The sequence below is a fragment of the Zea mays genome, chromosome 1 (assembly GCF_902167145.1).
Source record: "Zea mays cultivar B73 chromosome 1, Zm-B73-REFERENCE-NAM-5.0, whole genome shotgun sequence".
In the NCBI taxonomy this organism is placed as follows: domain Eukaryota; kingdom Viridiplantae; phylum Streptophyta; class Magnoliopsida; order Poales; family Poaceae; genus Zea; species Zea mays.
This window is the reverse complement of record NC_050096.1, coordinates 215,081,281-215,101,543: the sequence shown is the minus strand read 5'-3', so window position 1 is coordinate 215,101,543 and position 20,263 is coordinate 215,081,281.

The window sequence follows — 20,263 nt, the reverse complement described above, 5'->3', positions numbered from 1 at the left end:
TTTGTCTCTGTGTGTTTGTCAGTGTTTCGAACCTCGCTCCGATAAGTAAATTTATTGCACGCGTTTCGGGCTGCAGAGGGTGTGTGCGGTGGACGCAAGATTTATACTGGTTCGGAAACAACGTCTCTACTTCCAATCATCGGCGGCTCATGCTACCGGCACCATTGATGATCAAAACTCGTAGTATGTGTTACAAGCGAGCGAGAAAGGAGAAGAGGCTCCCAAGTCTCTTATCGGGGTGGAAGTGGAGCTAAGAGCTGCAAAGTGGAGTCCTAGCTAAGTCTTAGCTTGGCGACGGGACACTGGCCTCCTGGTCCTCGTCAGTGCTCCTCCTCCTGTTGATTGGTTTGTTTGGGGTTCGTCCTGTTAGGCGCGTATCCGAAAGAACTCAACCAAACCCACTTGACCAACCCCTTTGCCTGGGACCAACTCTTCCCTTTTCTGGGAGAGGGGTCGGCCAACGACAGCTTCCCCACGAAGGAGCCATCAGGCGAGGTTAAACTAAATGTTCTACCCGGGGTAAAGCCGCGCGTGATCGAGGGCCTCGGGGTCGCCTGGCTGTCTCGTATTTATCATGGCGGACGGCGTAGGGCTGTGTGGGTCCCAGGCGTCAACATTCAGGCTATGCTAACCTTTGGCCTTTGTAGCCTAGGGCTCAGCACGGCTCGTCGTGTTACACCCTGCCAATGGTCTGCGCACTCAGGCCTAGTCTCGATAGGTCATGAGTACGCCGCAGTTCGAGGGTTCATAGGTCATGAGTGCTATGCTGTCTGAGGGGTTCGTAGGTCATGAGTGGGAAGCGGACTGGCGCCTCTGCTGTAGCGCGGTGCCCAGCGTAGTTAATGTGACCGATTATTTATGATCGGTCAGTCTTGGGCCGGGCGCGAGATCCACTCGAGTGGTTTCCCTCCGGCACGCCCGCCCCCCTATCAGGTTCCGCCACGCCCGAGCGTGGACTCGGTGCTGTGTGGTTCGACTAGGGGTGGGTTCTTCCAGGGAAGATGTTATCTATCTCTTCCCGCTGACCAACGGGCCCGAACGACCAGGGGCTTTCTGTAAGTGTGTTCTCTGACCAATGGGCCTTAGGAACCGGGAATCATATATCCGACACTAGCCCCCGAGCCCCTGAGGGGAGAGTGTCTCCCTTCGGGGCTGATGAAGGGTCGGACGGTGCCTTGTCCCTTTTGTAGCTTACCACTATTGAGTTGGTAAGATTCTCAAGACCCGCAACATGCTTTCAAGAACTAGTCGAGCGCTATAAGTAGGGGGTCACCTCATGTTTATCCTCAACTGATTTTGCTCGTCACTCCCGTGCTTTCTAAAAGTGGCACTCAGTTGGGATGGGTTTTTCCAACTCAAACTCCTTAGGGTCCTATCAGCTGGCCATGGACTGCAGCAAGCATCCTTCTCCAGATGTCTTCACCAAGGTTGGTCCAAGAGTCGCCCGTCGAAGGAAAGGGGGTAGTGTCCAAGAACTTGCCTAATTCTTGCCCTCTGTTATCCTGGTGATAAGCTTTCTTTGTAGGGCGGTGGGCTCAAGCACCGAAGGAGAGGTCATATCGCTTTTGTCCTCCCCTTCCACCTATCCAAACTGAGAATCAAGGGTTGACCCTTGTGATGGAGAACCTACGCAGTCAGCCCTACGACGCCACCGGTGCCACAATTGTTGTTAGCCGCCCTGTGGAGGGAATAAGGCTGGTTGGTGGTAGCTCCCGACCTGTTCGTGTTTTCCTGTGCAAGAGGGTCATTGCCTCTTCCTCGCTCATCTGCCATGAGTCGTCTTGCGGGGTCGGGTCTTTGGCCCTTCCGCTGTTGGCGATGGCTGAGCTGCGGGGCCAGCTAGGGGCATCTCGGTCAATCGTGTGGACGTCTAACGCTCGTATTGCATGTCTCCAAGCGCAATTAGCCATCGTGGAGGCCCATGCGACGAGTAAGCCACTCGCCCTGTTTCTCATCCTTCCCCGCTTCTCGGGGATGCTAAGACTCTCATATTTTGTTTACGGGCAGGGCAGGACTCTGAGTTGGTGGAGCTTCGTCAAGAGATTGACTCGGTGACCTAGAGCATTTGTGCTCGCTGGGAAACTCACCTGTAGCGTTTACTGGACATTTTGAGCCACGTTCAGAACATCGTGGACCACGACATTCTCCATGGGGCTGTTATTGCCTTTGTTGTCACTCGGCTTTGCACTGGAGTGGATCTTCATGCTTTGATGATGCTTCCCTAGGGTGCTTCGTCCACCACGGATTGAACATTGCCATATCACTGGGCATTAAGAGGTTGATGGTATACGGAGATTCACTGGTGGTCATAAGTCAGATAAATAAAGAATGGGATTGCTCGAATGATTCTATGGGCAAGTACTGTGCAGCCGTCCGAAAACTGGAAGACAAATTTGAAGGGCTGGAATTTCATCATGTGGAAAGAGATCACAACGCGGCAGCAGACGCGTTGTCGAAACTAGGATCCAGTCGAACTCAGGTCCCACCCGGAGTTTTCGTCCAGGAGGTGCCACGCCCGAGCATTTCCCCAGATCAAGCAGAAGAGTGCAATGTTTTGAGCCAGCCAGAGTCAGACTCTTATGACTGGAGGGAGCCCATCATCAGATATATAAAGAATGAAGAGGAACCGAATGATAAAGCCACAGCAGAACGCATCGCAAGGCAGTCAGCCCACTACACCCTCATTGGGGATGCACTGTGCAGAAGGGGTGCAATAGGAGTCCTCATGAAGTGCATTCCTTCGGTTACTGGGAAGCAACTGCTAGATGAGATCCACGCCGGACAGTGTGGGATACACGCAGCATCTAGGACTCTGGTTGGGAAGGTCTTCAGGTCTGGTTTCTACTGGCCGACAACAAAGAGTGATGCAGCCGAGTTAGTTCAGAGGTGTGAAGCTTGCCAATTCTTATCAAAACAGCAGCATTTACCAGCACAGCAACTGCAGACCATACCCGTAACATGGCCATTTGCGTGCTGGGGATTGGACATGATTGGACCCTTCAAGAAAGCTCAAGGAGGATACACTCACGTGTTGGTTGCCATTGACAAATTCACCAAATGGATAGAATACAAACCCATTGCTTCTCTATCTTCAGCCAAGGCAGTGGAATTCATACAAGATATAATATTCAGGTTTGGGATACCGAATAGCATCATAACCGACCTGGGTCCAATTTCACTAGCTCTGAATTCTTTGATTTATGTGAACAACGAAGCATCTAGATCAAATATGCATCAGTAGCACATCCAAGAGCCAACGGTCAGGTAGAAAGGGCTAATGGAATGATACTAGAAGCACTCAGTAAGAAAGTCTTTGACAAGAATGAGAAGTTCGCGGGAAAATGGATCAGAGAGTTATCGTATGTAGTTTGGAGCCTAAGAACTCAACCTAGTCGAGCTCTGCATGAAAATACCCCTTTCTTCATGGTCTATGGTTCAGAGGCAGTGCTACCTACCGACCTCAGGTTTGGGGAACCAAGGCTGGTCTTCGAGAACATAGCTGAGGCAGAGGCTACCGGACTAGAGGATATTGACATATTGGAGGAGGAGCGATTGAATACAATACTTCAGTCAGCTAGGCACCAGCAAACCCTGAGGCGCTATCATGATAAGGCTATACGACATCGATCCTTTGTAGTGAGAGACTTGGTCCTTCGCCGAATTCTAACGGGGGAAGGACGACACAAATTGTCACCACTATGCGAAGGGCCATTTGTAGTAGCGAAGATCACTCGGCCAGGATCATATCGGCGTACTCAAATGGATGGCACGGAAATAGGGAATTCATGGAATATAGAGCATCTCAGGAAGTTTTACCCTTAGCAAGATTTCAAAAGCTATCGGGGCAGCATTGTATTCTGTAATTGGATAATACATCATCAATAAAAAGATTTCATTCTCAAGGGCACTCGAACTGTTTATTATCAATCAACGCGCTTACTCAACTTAGGATGACCACTATACCCTATTAATGGAGCAATCGGCTTAAGTCGGCAATGACTTAGGATGGTGCAACATGCTCATGCTTACTCGACTTAGGGTGACCACTATACCCTACTAACAGAGCAATCGACTTAAGTCGTCAGTGACTTAAGACGGTGCAACATGCTCGCGCTTACTCAACTTAGGGTGACCACTATATCCTATTAACGGATCAATCGGCTTAAGTCGGCAATGACTTAGGACGGTGCAACATGCTCACGCTTACTCGACTTAGGGTGACCACTATACCCTACTAACGGAGCAATCAGCTTAAGTCGGCAGTGACATAAGACGGTGCAACATGCTCACGCTTACTCGACTTAGGGTGACCACTATACCCTACTAACAAAGCAATCGACTTAAGTCGGCAATGACTTAAGACGGTGCAACATGATCATGCTTACTCGACTTAGTGTAACATGCTCGCATTTACTCATATTAGGGCGATCTCTATGCCCTACCAGCTGATCAATTAGCATAAATTAGGAAAAGATTCCAAACCCAGCACACCACACTTACTTCTACAATCATTCGTGACAACTTTTGAATTCTAACAACAGAAACAAAACGTTATAGTTTTCAGCGCCAAGAACACATTCTAATATCCTACCGAATATTCAAGCGCGCTGATCACACACACATATAGTTCACAAATGCATTCAGTATCTTCTAAACACAGCAAAACATCTCTACTTGGCAATGTCTTTCGCAGGAGCAATCGAGGAGGAAGGGTGACTCGAAGCATCAGGTGTAGCCTTGATGTCCGCAATAATGTCATCAGGAACAACTACACCAGGCCTTCTCATCAAAATTCGCCCCGCGTGAATGGCTTTGTCCATAGCCTTGTCATGCTGGGCTTTCAGAGCGGTGCAGTTGTCCACGACAACTTTAGTAGCCAGTTGAGCGGCCTCTAGCTCCTGGGCGACTGATCTCTTGGAGGCACGCAGATCTTTAATGACAGAGTCCTTGCTCGACACCAATTGCCTAAGCCGCAGGATCTCATCCTGGGAAACTTGCAGTTCATGGCGATGATGATCCAGATCTGTCATGGTAAAGCGGTGGCTCCTCTCCAAGATGGTTAGAGAATTGCTGGCGTCACGATATAACCTATCCAGATTGTCGCGAGAAGCTGCAAGTGCTCGTTTCTCCTCCTACAGACAAGAATCAGCTCTCAAATATCCAAAAATCAGTAAAAGCACAGCAAATCCAATAAGTAAGCTTACCTCGTTAGCCACCCTTTCAGAGTCAAGCTGAGCATTAAGAGAGGAATTCAAAGAATTTGCGTCGTCTAAAGAAGCAGAAACCCGGGACAGGTCGATCTGACCTTGGGAATGTTTCTCCTCAAGCTCAGAGTACCGCCGGGTTGAGTCGGTTTGATGTTGAAGATGTTTCTCCTCGAGCTCAGAGTACCGCCGGGTCATATTTGACAAAAAGCAACCGAAGAAAGATACACGGTCAAAAACAAATTAATCAATCAGCCAAGGAATCAGCAAAGATACCAACCAGCATTTGACACTTTCAAATCAGCTATATGTTTATGAAGCAGCAATGGATTCCACTGCGTCAGGGACAGAGCTCCTTCTGGGATAGTAGCGCCATGTGATTTCAATTGAGCAGACATCCCATCAACCAAAGCCTGTTATTAAAAACAAATGAGTATGAAGAAAGTGATTTACCAGGAGGAATGATAGAATGAAAAAAGCTAATTTACCTGAAGATTAGAAAATAATGAAGGCAATCCCAAGTCATGAGAAGTTGTGTTATAACTAGACGAAGGAACATCAATTGGAACAATCTGAAGAGCATCGTCGGGGGTTGATTCAGCTCCACCAGCAGATATCAGAATTCTGGAATCTGGTGCGCCGACCTATAAGGCGACTCCCTCACTTGAAGCTAAAGAAGTATGCATCGCTATCACTCCATCAGAACATGGTGGAGACGACCCGACTTGGACATCCATGGAGGTATGGGAAGGAGAGCTCGCTCGGACACCCTCGGGGGCTGGGTTGCAGCTCGCACTGCCCATCGGAACCGGATCACTACCGGCAACACCCTCGGGGGATGGGTTGCAGCTTGCAATACCCACCCGAGCCGGATCATTACCAGCGACACCCTCGGGGGCTGGGTAATCGCCAGCACCACCCTTTGGGGCTGGGTTTTCTGCAACAGCCACCTCTACGGCTGAAGGATCCTCAGTCACCTCCATGGGAGTTGGGCAATCTTGACCAACCTCTTGACACCGAAGACCGCCTTCCAAGGTCGACAATGCGCAAGATGCTGCCCGGGATACCTCTAATCCCACATCTGGAATGTCAGAGCAAACATCCATCATATCACCATCAGTCAGCTCTAACAGCATATCCTCAGGAATGACATCCTCAAGGGTCTGATCAAAATCTGTTATAGATAAATCCTGAAGGCTAACAAGAGCAGACAGAGCTGGAGAAGGAATATCACTATCCCCTCTACTACCTCTGTAAAGTCGACTATTCTTGCGAACTAGTGGAACTTCCTCTTCTTCTTCTTCTTCTTCGTCCTCATCAAAAATGCGGACAAAAGATGGTGCAGGATCACACCCATTGGGGTCAGCTTCAATAGGATCACACCCATTGGGACCAGCTTCAACAGGATTACACCCATTAGGGTCTGCTTCAACAGGATCACACCCAATGGGGTCAGCTTCAACAGGATCACACCCATTGGGATCAGCTGGTGCACGGATACATTCGTTGGGGTCAGTTGGTGCACGGTCACACCCATTGGGGTCAACTTCAGCAGGCACACCACCAGTGGGATCAACTCCAGTAAAGGCCTCTGCCGGTACTTTTTTAGCAACAGGAGCAGAAGGGCCAGCATCTTGGTCCAAGCATGACAATCGCCGAAGCCGTCTCTTTTTCTTCTTTTTCTCTTCAGCAGGCGTAGCTGGACGACTGGCCTGGCGAAGACGCTTTGGGTGAGTACCCTCAGGCTTTTTGGGCGTCCGCTATTTTGTCAAGCTCTAGTATAACTGCAATAGCCATTGTTTCAGTAGGGGCCGAGTCAGAAGATTCTCCAGCCAACATGTCAAGCACAACATTCATTTCTGCATCATCTGGACTCGCTGGCATCTCAAAATGAACTTGCCTCTCATCATTGGGAAGATCACAAAGAGAAGCAACCAAGACCTCAATATCCGGGAGAGGGTCGCACTCTAAGACCCAGACCACTATCACAGTAGGAGGATTGGACATGAAACTGAAAAAGGACTTAGGAGGTGGCAAATTCCAAGCAGAGTAGGCAACAGGAGCACCAACATTTGATACTTTGCCTCTCAAGATCATGTCTAGTCGGCTCACCAAATCCTCAGCAGGAATCCTCATATTGGTAACCCAGGTCGAGTCGGTGACACCACTATACAAGTAAGCTGGGTATGCTCTGTCCTTCAAGGGCTGAATATTCTTAAAAACAAAGTTAGCAACCACAGCCTCGACGGTCAGACCTCTCTCCTTCAGAATACAGATTTCAGCAAGTAGAACCTTGGCTTTTGTTACTTCCAAGGCAGTAGGAGACTCAATCCAACTTAGAGTGCGCACATCTAGCTGTCTCCCCGACTGAGGGGGGAGTGACTGGCCATGGTTTTCCACAATAAACCACTCTAGGCGCCATCCTTTAATGTTGTCCTTAAGCGGGATGTCAAGGTATTCTGTTTCCTCCTGCGGCGCATCTCTAGACTCGCACCACCCACGAGTTGGTGCTGACCCCCAGCCATCCCAGGTCGACAGTGATACAGATACTTCCATAAACCAAAGTGGGGAAGAATTCCGAGGTAGGCCTCGCACAGATGAACAAAGATAGAGATTTGCACAATGGAATTGGGATTCAGATGAGTTAGGTTCAGATTATAAAAGTCAAGGAGACCGCGGAAGAAGGGAGAAATGGGAAGAGCAAGGTCGCGGATAAGAAAAGGAACATAAACAACGGACTCGTGGGTATCCTCTGTTGGGACAGTAACCCCACGGCAAATCCGCCAAGAACAAAGCTCTTTCGGAGGAAGAATTCCAACATCGACAAGGTGGAGGAGATCTGATTCCGAAACAACAGACATATGGTTACCTGCGAAAGGCAACTGGCTGTTGGGGTCGATGGGAGGAATGACCACCGCAGCAGAATTTTGGTTCTTCCGCTTGGGCGCCATCGCAATCTCATCGGCGGATTGAAAGGAAGCGAAGTCAGAGGGAAGCAGAGTAATGTTTGAAGGCAGAAAGGTGAAGTTAGGGCTCAGAACGCAGAGGCGTGGAGCGACGTGATATAAATGGGATTTTCCCGGGTCAGACACCGTTTCTAAAAAAGTGCTAAGCCATCACTCGGAAAAAGCAAGATGTCCTGGCATAACTCGGCAGCTACCTCTAAAGCGCCGACGTGGCCCAGCATAACTCGGCAGCTACCTCTAAAGCACCGACGTGGCCCAGTATAACTCAGTAGCTACCTCTAAAGCGCCGACGTGGCCCAGCATAACTCGGCAGTTACCTCTAAAGCGCCGACGTGGCCTAACATAACTCGGCTGCTACTTCTAAAATGCTGACATGGTCCAGAGCAGCTCGACAGTTATTTCTAAAAGACGCTGGCAATGCATAACTCAGCCGTTTTCTCCATGTAAACACCAGCAGAACCAAATACGACTTAGCAATTACCAGTCGTTACTCGGGTGTTATCTCTAAGAACAACGGTAACGCTGGGCATGAATACAAGCAATCGATTGACTATAAAAGAACGATGGAAAAGCAAAAAGGAGAGACTCAGAACAAGCCGAAATTTTCTTCAATATATTGAGAAGGGAAGTTCTTCTGCAAACTGAAAGACCAACTCATTATGAGCCGGCCTTCCTTCCCTTTTTCGCTACATTACACTACTACATCACTACACTACTTACACTACTCTATACTACTAACTACTACTACATTATTTCACTATTACTACTAATACTACTTATACTACTACTTATCTATACTAATATTTAAGCCAGCGGTGCTTTGCCACTGGCCCTGCCGCTGCCGCCGTCGCCCTTGCTGCTGCCGTCGTTGTCCTTGCCGCTGTTGCCGTCGCCCTTGCCGTCGCCATCGCCTCCATCGCCGCTGTCGCCCTCGTCGTCGTCGTCACCACCACTCCCCTCCTCGGACGAGTCGGAGGAGTCATCCTCATCCGAGGAGATCTCCGACTCATCTGAGCCCTCGAGCATGGAGCGCTCGACGGCCCGGATGTACGTCCACACCTCGGCATCGATCCCCTAGGAATCGTCCGAGTCATCAGACGACACCGGGGGAGAGGCGTAGACTGGCGACCCCTCAGGCTCAGAGGAGAACTCCTCCTCCGATTATTCGGAGTCACCGAAGTCCTCAGAGGGGGGACTCGGCTCGCGCTTCCGCTTGTCGCCGGAATGGTGCGACAAACTTCCGCCCTTCTTGCTCTTGCCCATTGTCGAGTGGAAGAGAAGAGAAAAGAGGAGAATAAGCAACAAACGGTCGGGAGATGTGTGAAGACACCAGTGAAGCAGGCAGTCTATTTATAGGGGCGGGAGGCATCCGCTCATCTCCTACCACGGCCACTGAATAGTCGCAAATATTCAATAAGCAATTCAAATCGTCTAGAAACAAGTCAGGCAGCAGACGCCGTTTCACGTAACACGACACCCATTGGGACTGAAGTCAACTGCTTGGACGATATGATTACACCCCGCGGTCACGTCAAGTTACTACTTAGGGGCAGTTTACTAAACGCTCAGCGCACCAAGCCGTCCCTTGGCTACACCCATTGGGGGGACGTCCAAGAATTTTCAATAGATTTTCCCAAGTAGTCATATCCATACAGTATACGCAATGAATGTATCAAGACAAAAGGCAGATATTGATAGAGATTGGAGGAAAGCCAAAAATAGCTGCTGAAGTACAAGTCTAATCAACAGAAGCATTGAAGCACGAAGTGAAATGAAGACCAGCCAAGAGCCATCTACCGGACATCCAATCTGTTGTAGATCAAATAAATTTTAAACCTAACAGGACATGGGTAGACCGTGTTGTTGATCTCAAAGGCAAAACCGTATGATGATCTCTAAAGCATAAAGCTGATGATATAATGCTGAATTCTAAGGCATTCGACGAAGATAAAAGGATGATTTCTAAAAGCATGAGATGAAGACCTTTGAGTGGATTATTTTCAGTAATCCACTCAAAGCTCGGGGGCCGGTGCACCCAATGAATCGTTAACCCCAAAAGACAGAATGTTGATCTCTAAAGCATGAACTAACAATAAAATGCTGATTTCTAAAGCATGAGATGAAGATAAAACAATGCTGATTTCTAAAGCATGAGATGAAGATAAAACAATGATTTCTAAAAAAACATTAGATGATGACCTTTGAGTGGATTATTTTCAGTAATCCACTCAAAGCTCTGGGGCTACACCATCCTGAACCCCAGAGAACAGAATACTGATCTCCAAAGCATAAGCCAGAGACAGAGCACCGATTTCTGAAGAATAAAGCGAAGACCGATGAATAATGACAGGAGAGGATAACGGAAGATCGTTTTAGCCGAGTTACTCAGAGTTTAGAAGCAACAACTCGATAGGCATATTTTCAAAGCATTCCTTACCAAAATCAAAAACTGCAAGTTGGACCTAGAATCTTTGGGCCGATTATTTCAAAATCAACTCAAAGACTAGGGGCTTGTGGAGGACAGATATCCCCCGGGTCCACTAGAAGGCAAGAAGGCCTCGCGAAAGGCCTTGGGCCCATTATTTCGCAGGGCCATCCCTTCGTGGGCCAGGGGAGGAATGTCTGACAGAATGGATCGACATAAGATCGGATCGACTCAAGCCCGTGCGGCTCACTGAATTCAAACGTTATCCATAGCAGTGATCTAATTCTCCTGCGTAGCGCCCTCAGACGTCGGAAACTGAATGATGATAAGTCGGCATGATTATAGGAATATAAGCTCAGTCGGTTCACTATTACTTAGGCGCACGTTGTTATCATATCCGCATGTAACGCCCCACGGTCGAGTATATAAGCCCTAGGGGGCACCCCATCAAACAACAACTCACTCATTAGTCGTCTACTCAGCTCTCTAGCATCCCTCATACTAGAGAACTCCCTTGTAACCCACCACATAAAAGACCCATACCAGGAAGTAGGGTGTTACGCCTCTCTAAGCAGCCTGAACCTGTATAAAATTGTCCACTGTCTCTCGTGCATCTGGCACGAACCATCGAGCTACAGTCGGTAACACCGTCCTACTCCAAAAAGCACCTCGAGGGGCAACCCTAGGTGCGCGGTCAGACCCAAAACACCGATAGTCTTCGAGAATATGATCCATGGATACAACGAAGCCGCCTGTGAGGTTGCCAGCATCGTGTCCATGGAGGATCTGATCCGATGGGCTCCCTAGGACCCTCTTCAAGCATTCACCTTTTAGTTTCCCAGCGTGTGCATCTGCCCTTGTAGTTGCGCCGGGTGTTAGGATGGAAAGGGGGACAATGGGCTTCCCTCCTTGCCCTAGTCGTCGGTATCTCCTTCCCCCTTTTGGATGCTTGGCTCCACGCCTAGCCCTCGAGTTTATGGTCGCGATTTGCGGGCGACTCGGGGCCCCTTTTATGTAAAAAGTGATGTAATCTAGGGCAAACCTTTCCCTAATGCATAGTTTTTATTCTGGCGTTCCTCTTTTTACTGTGCATGGGAAATACTTAATCGTACCTCTTTCCGGGAGGCAGAGGCGTGACATGTGGCCTGACATGCTGATGGGTCAGGCCTGTTTCCTCGTCACCACCTTTATCGCCTTATGAAGGGTATCTAGGCATTGAACCCAATTTTGTGTTATGGTGATATTTTTCAGCTTCGAGTTGCTGGCATGGTCGATCAGGTGTGCGAGCATCCGTCTCCGCAAGGACCGTAACAGGAGGTCGCGCGAGTACATCCTGATTCCAATTTCCTTAACTAACAAGGGCTAGCATCAACAATGGTTTTATTTATGGGGCATGGGTCAAGAGACCTTACCGGGGCTATGACTCCTTGGCTTTGATTTGGGCGTTCCTGAAAGTCGCAAAGAGGGGGTTGAATAGGCAAAACCTGAAAACTATAAACTTTGAACACGAACTTCACTCGAGGTTAGGATTAGAAATGAGTAATAACAAAATTGGAGTGCGGAAGAGAGTTCTTCTTCCTATGAGTTGCTCAATCAATGCGGATAACTTTGGGATCTAACTCAAAAAGATTACAAGCAAGAGAACTTAGAGAGAGGGGAGAGGAAGAATCAAATCATAAGGTAACCATCAACACAGATGAACACAATGATTTGTTTCCCGAGGTTTAGTTTCAAAGAACCTACTCCTCGTTGAGGAGGCCATGTAGGTCAGGTCTCTTTCAACCCTATCCCTCTCTCAAACGGTCACTTAGACCGGTTGAGTGCTTCTCCTTAATCTCGAGGGTCACTTAGACCCCGCAAGGATCACCGCATAATTAGGTGTCTCTTGCGAAGAAAGCAGGTGATGCCTAAGAGGGGTGAATTAGGACTTCTAAAACTTTCTCTAAACTAGGCCACAAATAAATCCCTAGAGAAAAACTTATGCAAATAATCAAACTACAATGTGAAAACTAGGTTTTGTCTAAGTGTTGCTATCTCTATCGCAATGACTACGTTTCAATCTGAACAATATAAGTATGAAAACAAGATTGAAACTTAAATGCTTAATATAAATGCGGAAGCTAAAGAGCAAGGTAGAGATGCAAACTCTCGTGGATGACGCTGGTATTTTTACCGAGGTATCCAGAACCGCGTAAGGTCCCGACTAATCCTCGTTGGTGCCCCTACGCAAAGGGAAGCCCACGTGAGGGCCAAGCACCACGGTGGAGTAACTCCGTAGAGAGCTGCGGGCCTTCTCCACACACAAGTGGTGCTCTGCTTCTGGCTCCTCTCGAACGCTCCCCGTCGTCTCCACTATCGAGCTTCCGGCCGAAACGCCGCGGGCCTCGTTCCCTCCGGTACACGGTGGCGGTCGTGACACAAACGCAGTTGTCACGGTCTCGCAAGACTCTCGCCCCACTCGCTACAATTACAATGGCTCACACAAGAACCGAGGGGTTGCGTGGATTTTCTAAACTCACTCAACTAACTAGGATTCACCTAGATCAAGCGCGAATGCGGTCTAACTAACCTAAGCACTTCGCAAAGCACCTATGCTAATCACACAGTGATTCTATTAAGCACTTGGGTGTATGAGCACTTGAGAATGTCTACTATATGCCTTGGTATGTTGCTTGGGCTCCCACACCTTGGAATGGCCGGTTGGGGGTGTATTTATAGCCCCCAACACAAAACTAGTCGTTGGAGAAAAGCTACTGCTCTCTATGGCACACCGGACAGTGCACTATTCAATGTCCGGTGTGCCTAACCGTTGGTCTGACACTGCAGGCGAACGTTGGTGTGCAGGCTTTTTACACCGGACACTCCGGATGTCACACCGTACATTCCAGTGGTCTTCTCTCCATAGTACCGCCTGGAACTAGCCGTTGGGGCTACTGTTCCTGGTGCACCGGATAGTCCAGTGTGCCACCGGACAGTCTGGTGCTCCAGACCAGACAGTCCGCAGGCAACACTTTGTTTCTTGGACTTCACTTTATCTTCATAATGTCTTCTTTTGAGGTGTTTCTTTTCTCAATGCCTTGGTCAAAGTAACTTTAGCATCCTATGAACTACAAACACAAACACTAGCGAACACATTAGTCCATGGGTTTTGTTGATCATCAAACACCAAAACCTATTTAGCCAAATGGCTTGGGGTCCATTTTCCTTACAATCTCTCTCTTTTTGGTGATTGATGACAACACAACCAAAACAAGCAAATATAACAAACATTTGAATGAAAATATGCAATCTACTTGCTAGGATGCATATTTGTCCCCATAATGTGATATTATGGACTTATGCCTCCCCCTAACTCCATAATTCACTTACTTCCTATTTTAGACCAAAGAACCAGAACCACTTGAAGGAACAATGATTGAAATTTTTTAATTTGGTGGTGTTTGGTGTTTGATACAATTTTCATTGCTTTGGTCCCTAAACTTCTCCCCCTTTGACATCAACCACCGAAAAGGAAGACATTAAAAGCTCACAGGAAGCAAATAAGGCTTGCCCTCATAAAAGATTTATCAATTAATACCAATTGAAGAACTTGACATTAAAACTCCCCCTAAATGAGCGTTCTCCTTTAGAAAGAATTTTCTCCCCCATTAGGGACAAAGAAATACTCCCCCTGACAGAGATCTTCTACTTAGGAAAAAGCATGTGAGAAATAGAGGTGCAAGACATGATTTGATTAGACTAACTTCCCTTATGCATAGGTAACGGAATATGATTTAACTACTTATGCATGTATAGCAACATGAGAAGTATAAGATTTGAAATATAGTCTTACCAAATGTTGGAGAAGACATGTAAATGATGCCAAATGTAGTCTCAAAGTTACCAATTGAAAATCGACGGCGGACCATGTGAAGACAAATGGTAGGCTTGTGAGACATAAAAAATCTTGTAGATTTGTAGTGGAAGCTTGTTGTCTTTCTCCGGGGACTTCATTTTCCTTACAATGATACTACTACATGAAATAGACTTGAAAAAGGTATTAGTCTCAAAGTCTTAGATTATAGAGTAACCTCCCCCTAAAAGTGTGCACACAAGTTTTGAATACTTGTAGGAGACATGCACTTTGATTTGATATCAAGTGGGGCAAATTATCTATAATCCAAGCTTTGGCACATATAAGTTAAATGATACCAATTGTGGCATACCAAATGAAGTATAGTTGAAATGTTATACCACTTGAAGTATTTCATCATGTATCATTTTCTTAGGAATGTTAAGTAAGCTATGTGCCATGCTTATCATTTAAAACCATGTAGGTTTGCTCAAGAGAATACGAATTGAAATCGAACAATCCTACCATATGATTTACCTAGTATGCATGCATTGTTAAAAAATACAACCAATTGTAATACTAGGCATGAAAGGTAAAACTAGATACAAGAAAATAGATACGCATATCAAAACATAATGAATGCAATGAATCCAGTTACCTTAGTCATGGGTGGAGAAATTTGGGTCCAAGATATTCACTAATCCAATTGGCAATAAACTTGATCCAGTATGATGTATCCCATGATATACATCCTAATTTTGCCAATTCTCCAAATTTCACGTAAGTCCTTTGGCTTCCTCACTTCCCCCTCAGGATCCAAACCTTCTTGGTGCTTTTCATAGTTGAAATAATCTCCTTTGGCACCCAGATGCGTTTGGCCCCTTTCCTTTTGTTGGCTTGCTTGTTGGCCTTGATTGCTATCACGTTTCCATTGTTTTTCTTCTTGATCAAATATGGTGTAGCAGCCTTTTTGTCCACCTTGCTGATGTAGGTGTTGGAGATTTTGCTTGTTGGCTTTTGCTTGAGCTTTTGTTTTTGCTTATCCTTAGTCATCGCCTTGCATTGAAAAGACTTGTGGCCTTCTTTTTGACATAGCCTACAAATCACAGTTTCACCCTCCACAGGCTTGTTCACTCCCGCAGTGGTGTTATCCTGTGGAGGTTGGATTTGTTTGGCTTTGCCTTTCTTGTCATAAAAGGCCTTTCCAAGGCGAGCCACTTCTTGCTTTAATTTCTCATTCTCCATTGCAATCTCATCCGAACATGTTTCTATTATAACATTCTTAACAAGAACTTGATTGCAGGGGTTAGAATCATCAATTAAATCAAAGCAGTGAGTAGAAGCATCTTTCTTAATAATTTCAGGTATTTCGACCGAAGATACTTCTGGGGTGCTACCAATGTTTTCTAGCTTAGTAGTTAGCTCATTATTATGTATGCTAAAAATTTCCATTTTCCCTAACAAATTTTTAATAGCTTCTAGAGAGCTAGCTAACTTAGCCTTAAGTTTTTCATTCTTTTTAATAAGGTCATCATCGGTAGCAGTGAATGGAGCACTAGACTCTAATCGCTCAATTTTAGTTGATAGCTCACAATTCAAATTTGCAATTGTTTAAAATTTTTCTAGCAAACCTTTATAATCATTTTGAGAGCTAATCAACTTATTTTTTCAAGGTTTTAAGTTGAGCCTTTTGCTTAGTGCAAACATTTTGGAAAAATTTGATGGCTTCCGCAAGCTCATCTACGGAGGGCTTTCCCTCACCTTCATCATCACTACTACTTTCATCACTAGAGGATGGAATATGCATTTTACCTTTTGCCATAAGGCACTTGCGTGATGACCATGATGAGCGAGATGAGGACTGGTGGCTGCGTGTCCTTGGAGGTTCATCTTCGCTTGAAGAATCATCCCATGTTTTGACACTTGTTAGCGCCTTGCCTTTGCTTCTCCCCTTTTTGGGTTCGGCCATAGTTGGACAGCTGTCACTAAAGTGGCCCTTCTCCCCACATGCGAAGCATCCTCTTTTTCTATTCTTTTTCCTGTCAATGTTAAAGAGAAGATCCTCTACCTGCAGGGGCACATCCATTAGATTAATCTTGTGGATCATCCCCATTACCTTTCCGATGTGTCGGATTATTTCTTCATCCTTGGAGGATGATATTGATGGTTGATTATCTTCACCATCATCGCTTTCTTCTTCTTCTTCACTTGAGGAACTTGGAGTGGGAGCCTTCTTTTTACCCTTCTTTTCATCACATGCAAAAGCATATGGCCTTAAGGAAGTTGGCTCCTCTCCCCGACACATTTTTCGTGACATCTCAAAGACCACGATTTTCCCAATCACAATGGTCGGGGTCATTGTACTCAAGTCCTCCATGTTGTGAAGAATGGTGATGATGCTCCCATATCTTTGTTGTGGTAGTAGGGAGATAATCTTCCTCACAATGTCTGCATCACCTAGCTTATTTATGCCAATAGAATTGAGCTCATTGATGATTAGATTCGAACGAGAGTACATATCTCTACCAAGCTCATTATCTTTCATAGCAAAAGAATTATACTCATTTAAGACTAGGCAATGTTTTTGCTCACGGACATTGGATGTGCCGTCATGGAGCTCATGCAATTTCAGCCAAATCTCATTAGCAGTTTTCAATGTAAAAACTTGATTAAAAATATCCATGCTAAGAGATTCATACAAGCCATTTTTGGCTCTAGCATTTAAATAAATTTCTTTTTCCTCACTCATGGTGGGTTTCTCGGGATTCTTGGATGGTTTCATCCCGTCACGAGTGACTCTCCAAACACCTAGATCAACGACCTCTAGGTAACAAGCCATTCTAGCACTATAATATGGGAAGTTAGTGTCATCGAAGTGTGGTGGCCTATGAGTATCCATCCCTTCCTCTAAAAAGTGTCGGCTCTTTTAGCGGTGAAGCTAAAGCTTTCAAATGAGCCAAACCAGGCTCTTATACCAATTAAAGGAAACATGTGACGCCTAAGACGGGGTGAATTAAAACTTCTAAAATATTCTCTAAATTAGGCCACAAATAAATCCCTAGAGAAAAACCTATGCAAATAATCAAACTAGAATGTGGAAACTAGGTTTTGTCTAAGTGTTGCTATCTCTACCTCAATGGCTAAGTTTCAATCTAAACAAAAGAAGTGTGAAGACAAGATTGAAACTTAAATTCTTAATATAAATGCAGAAGCTAAAGAGCAAGGTAGAGATGCAAACTCTCATGGATGACGCTGGTATTTTTACCGAGGTATCCGGAACCGCAAGGTCCTGACTAATACTCGTTGGTGCCCCTACGCAAAGGGAAGCCCACACGAGGGCCAAGCACCACGGTCGAGTAACTCCGTAGAGATTCGCGGGCCTTCTCCACACGCAAGTGGTGCTCCGCTTCCAGCTCCTCTTGGACGCTCCCCGCTGTCTCCACTATCGAGCTTCCGACCGAAACGTCGTGGGCCTCGTTCCCTCCGGTACAAGGTGGCGTCCGTGACACAAATGCGGTTGTCACGGTCTCGCAAGACTCTCGCCCCACTCGGTACAATTACAACGGCTCATGCAAGAGCCGAGGGGTTGTGTGATTTTTCTAAACTCACTCAACTAACTAGGATTCACCTAGAGCAAGCGCTAATGCGGTCTAACTAACCTAAGCACTTTGCAAAGCACATATGCTAATCACCGAGTGATTCTATTAAGCACTTGGGTGTATGAGCACTTGGGAATGTCTACTTATGCCTTGGTATGTTGCTAGGGCTCCCACACCTTGGAATGGCCGGTTGGGGGTGTATTTATAGCCCCCAACACAAAACCAGTTGTTGGAGAAAAGTTGCTGCTCTCTGAGGCACACCGGACAGTCTGGTGGTGCACAAGACAGTGCACTGTTCACTGTCCGGTGCGCCTAGCCGCTGGTCTGACACTACAAGCGACCATTGGCACGCAACCTTTTTACACCGGACACTCCAGATGTCACACCGGATAGTCCAGTGGTCTTCTCTCCACAATGCCGCCTGGAACCAGCCGTTGGGGCTACTGTTCCTGGTGCACCGGACGGTCCGGTGCTCTAGACCAGACAGTTCGCAGGCAACACTTCCTTTGTTTCTTAGACTTCACTTGATCTTCATAATGTCTTCTTTTGAGGTGTTGATTTCCTCAATGCCTTGGTCCAAGTAACTTTAGCATCCTATGAACTACAAACACAAACACTAGCAAACACATTAGTCCACAGGTTATGTTGATCATCAAACACCAAAACCTATTTAGCCAAATGGCCTGGGGTCCATTTTCCTTACATCTTGCTAGCTTTACAAGTCACTTGAGTGTTTAGAAGGAGATGAAGAAAAGCATGAATGAGAAAACCAAGCAACAAGAGCAACAAGTGAAACACAAGATCACACTCTCTCTAGACTTTCCAAGGCACTAATCACTAATGATCACTGGTTACTGAAAGGGAAATGTGCCCTTGGGCCATTTCTATAATTGTTTTGGTGATTAGATGCCCAACACAAATGTTTTGAACTTGTATGTGCTAAGTGAGCACGAAGTGCAAATCAAGGACAAGGTACGTTTCTAGACTTAGTGAATTATTTTTTAAGTACTAACATGTTTGTCCAAGTGCTAGAAACAGTGCAGAGAAAAGAGAAACGAATTTGGAAAAGAATTGGCTGTGAGCAGCCAACATCAGCTCAGGCTTGGCACGCCGGACTGTCTGGTGGTGCACCGGACAGTGTCCGGTGCGCCAGGCTGGCCGACGGTGAACTGGCTCCTCTCGAGAAAACGACAGAGGCGTACAGCTAAAATTCATTGGACTGTCTGGTGGTGCACCGGACTGTCCGGTGAGCCAACTGCGCCAGCGGCCAACGGTCGTCCGCGTGATCAACGCGCGACACGTGGCTAGCTCCAACGGTCGGCTGGGTGCACCGGATTGTCCGGTGTGCACCGGACAATGTCCGGTGCTCCAACCAGCCCCAAGGAGCAACGGTCGAATGCGCCCGATATGGAAGGAGATCGCGCACCAGACATGAACAGTGGTTGTCCGGTGGTGCACCGGACTGTCCGGTGCACCACTCGACAGAAGGCAAGAATGGACTTCCGAATTGATGTCCAACGACTCCTAGCTGCCTTGGGGCTATAAAAGGGACCCCTAGGCGCATGGAGAAGGACACCAAGCTCACAAGGAACATTCTAAGACACCTAGACTCTGCTTTCACGCAATCAGATCATCGTTCTTGAGATTTGAGCACTATTTGTGTTGTAAACTCCTCACGCTGTGTTTGTGTGCTCACTTCCTCACTTGTGTGCGTGGTTGTGCTGTAGATTTGAGTCTTGCGTGTGTTGCTCTCGCATCCTTACTCTCATGCTTTCTTTGTGATCTCCATTGTAAGGGCGAGAGACTCCAAATTGTGGAGATTCCTCGCAAACGGAAAAAATACTCTAAAAGAAAAGACTGTGGTATTCAAGTTGATCATCAGATCACTTGAAAGGGGTTGAGTGCAACCCTCGTCCATTGGGACGCCACAACGTGGAAGTAGGCAAGTGTTACTTTGCCGAACCACGGGAAAAATCGTGTGTCTCTTGTAATCGCTTTTCTTGGTGATTGTTGTGTTCACAAGAAGATCGCTTCATAGCAACTTTATTAACTCACACTAACATTTCTATAATCAAGTTTGTGGCCATTTAGTCTTTGTTTTTACAGGATCACCTATTCACCCCCCCTCTAGGTGCTCTCAATTGGTATCGGAGCCGTACTCTTCATCTAAGGGACTAACCGCCTGAAGAGATGGATCCTAAGGGTAAGGGGATGGTGGTCAACGATAAGGAGAAGGA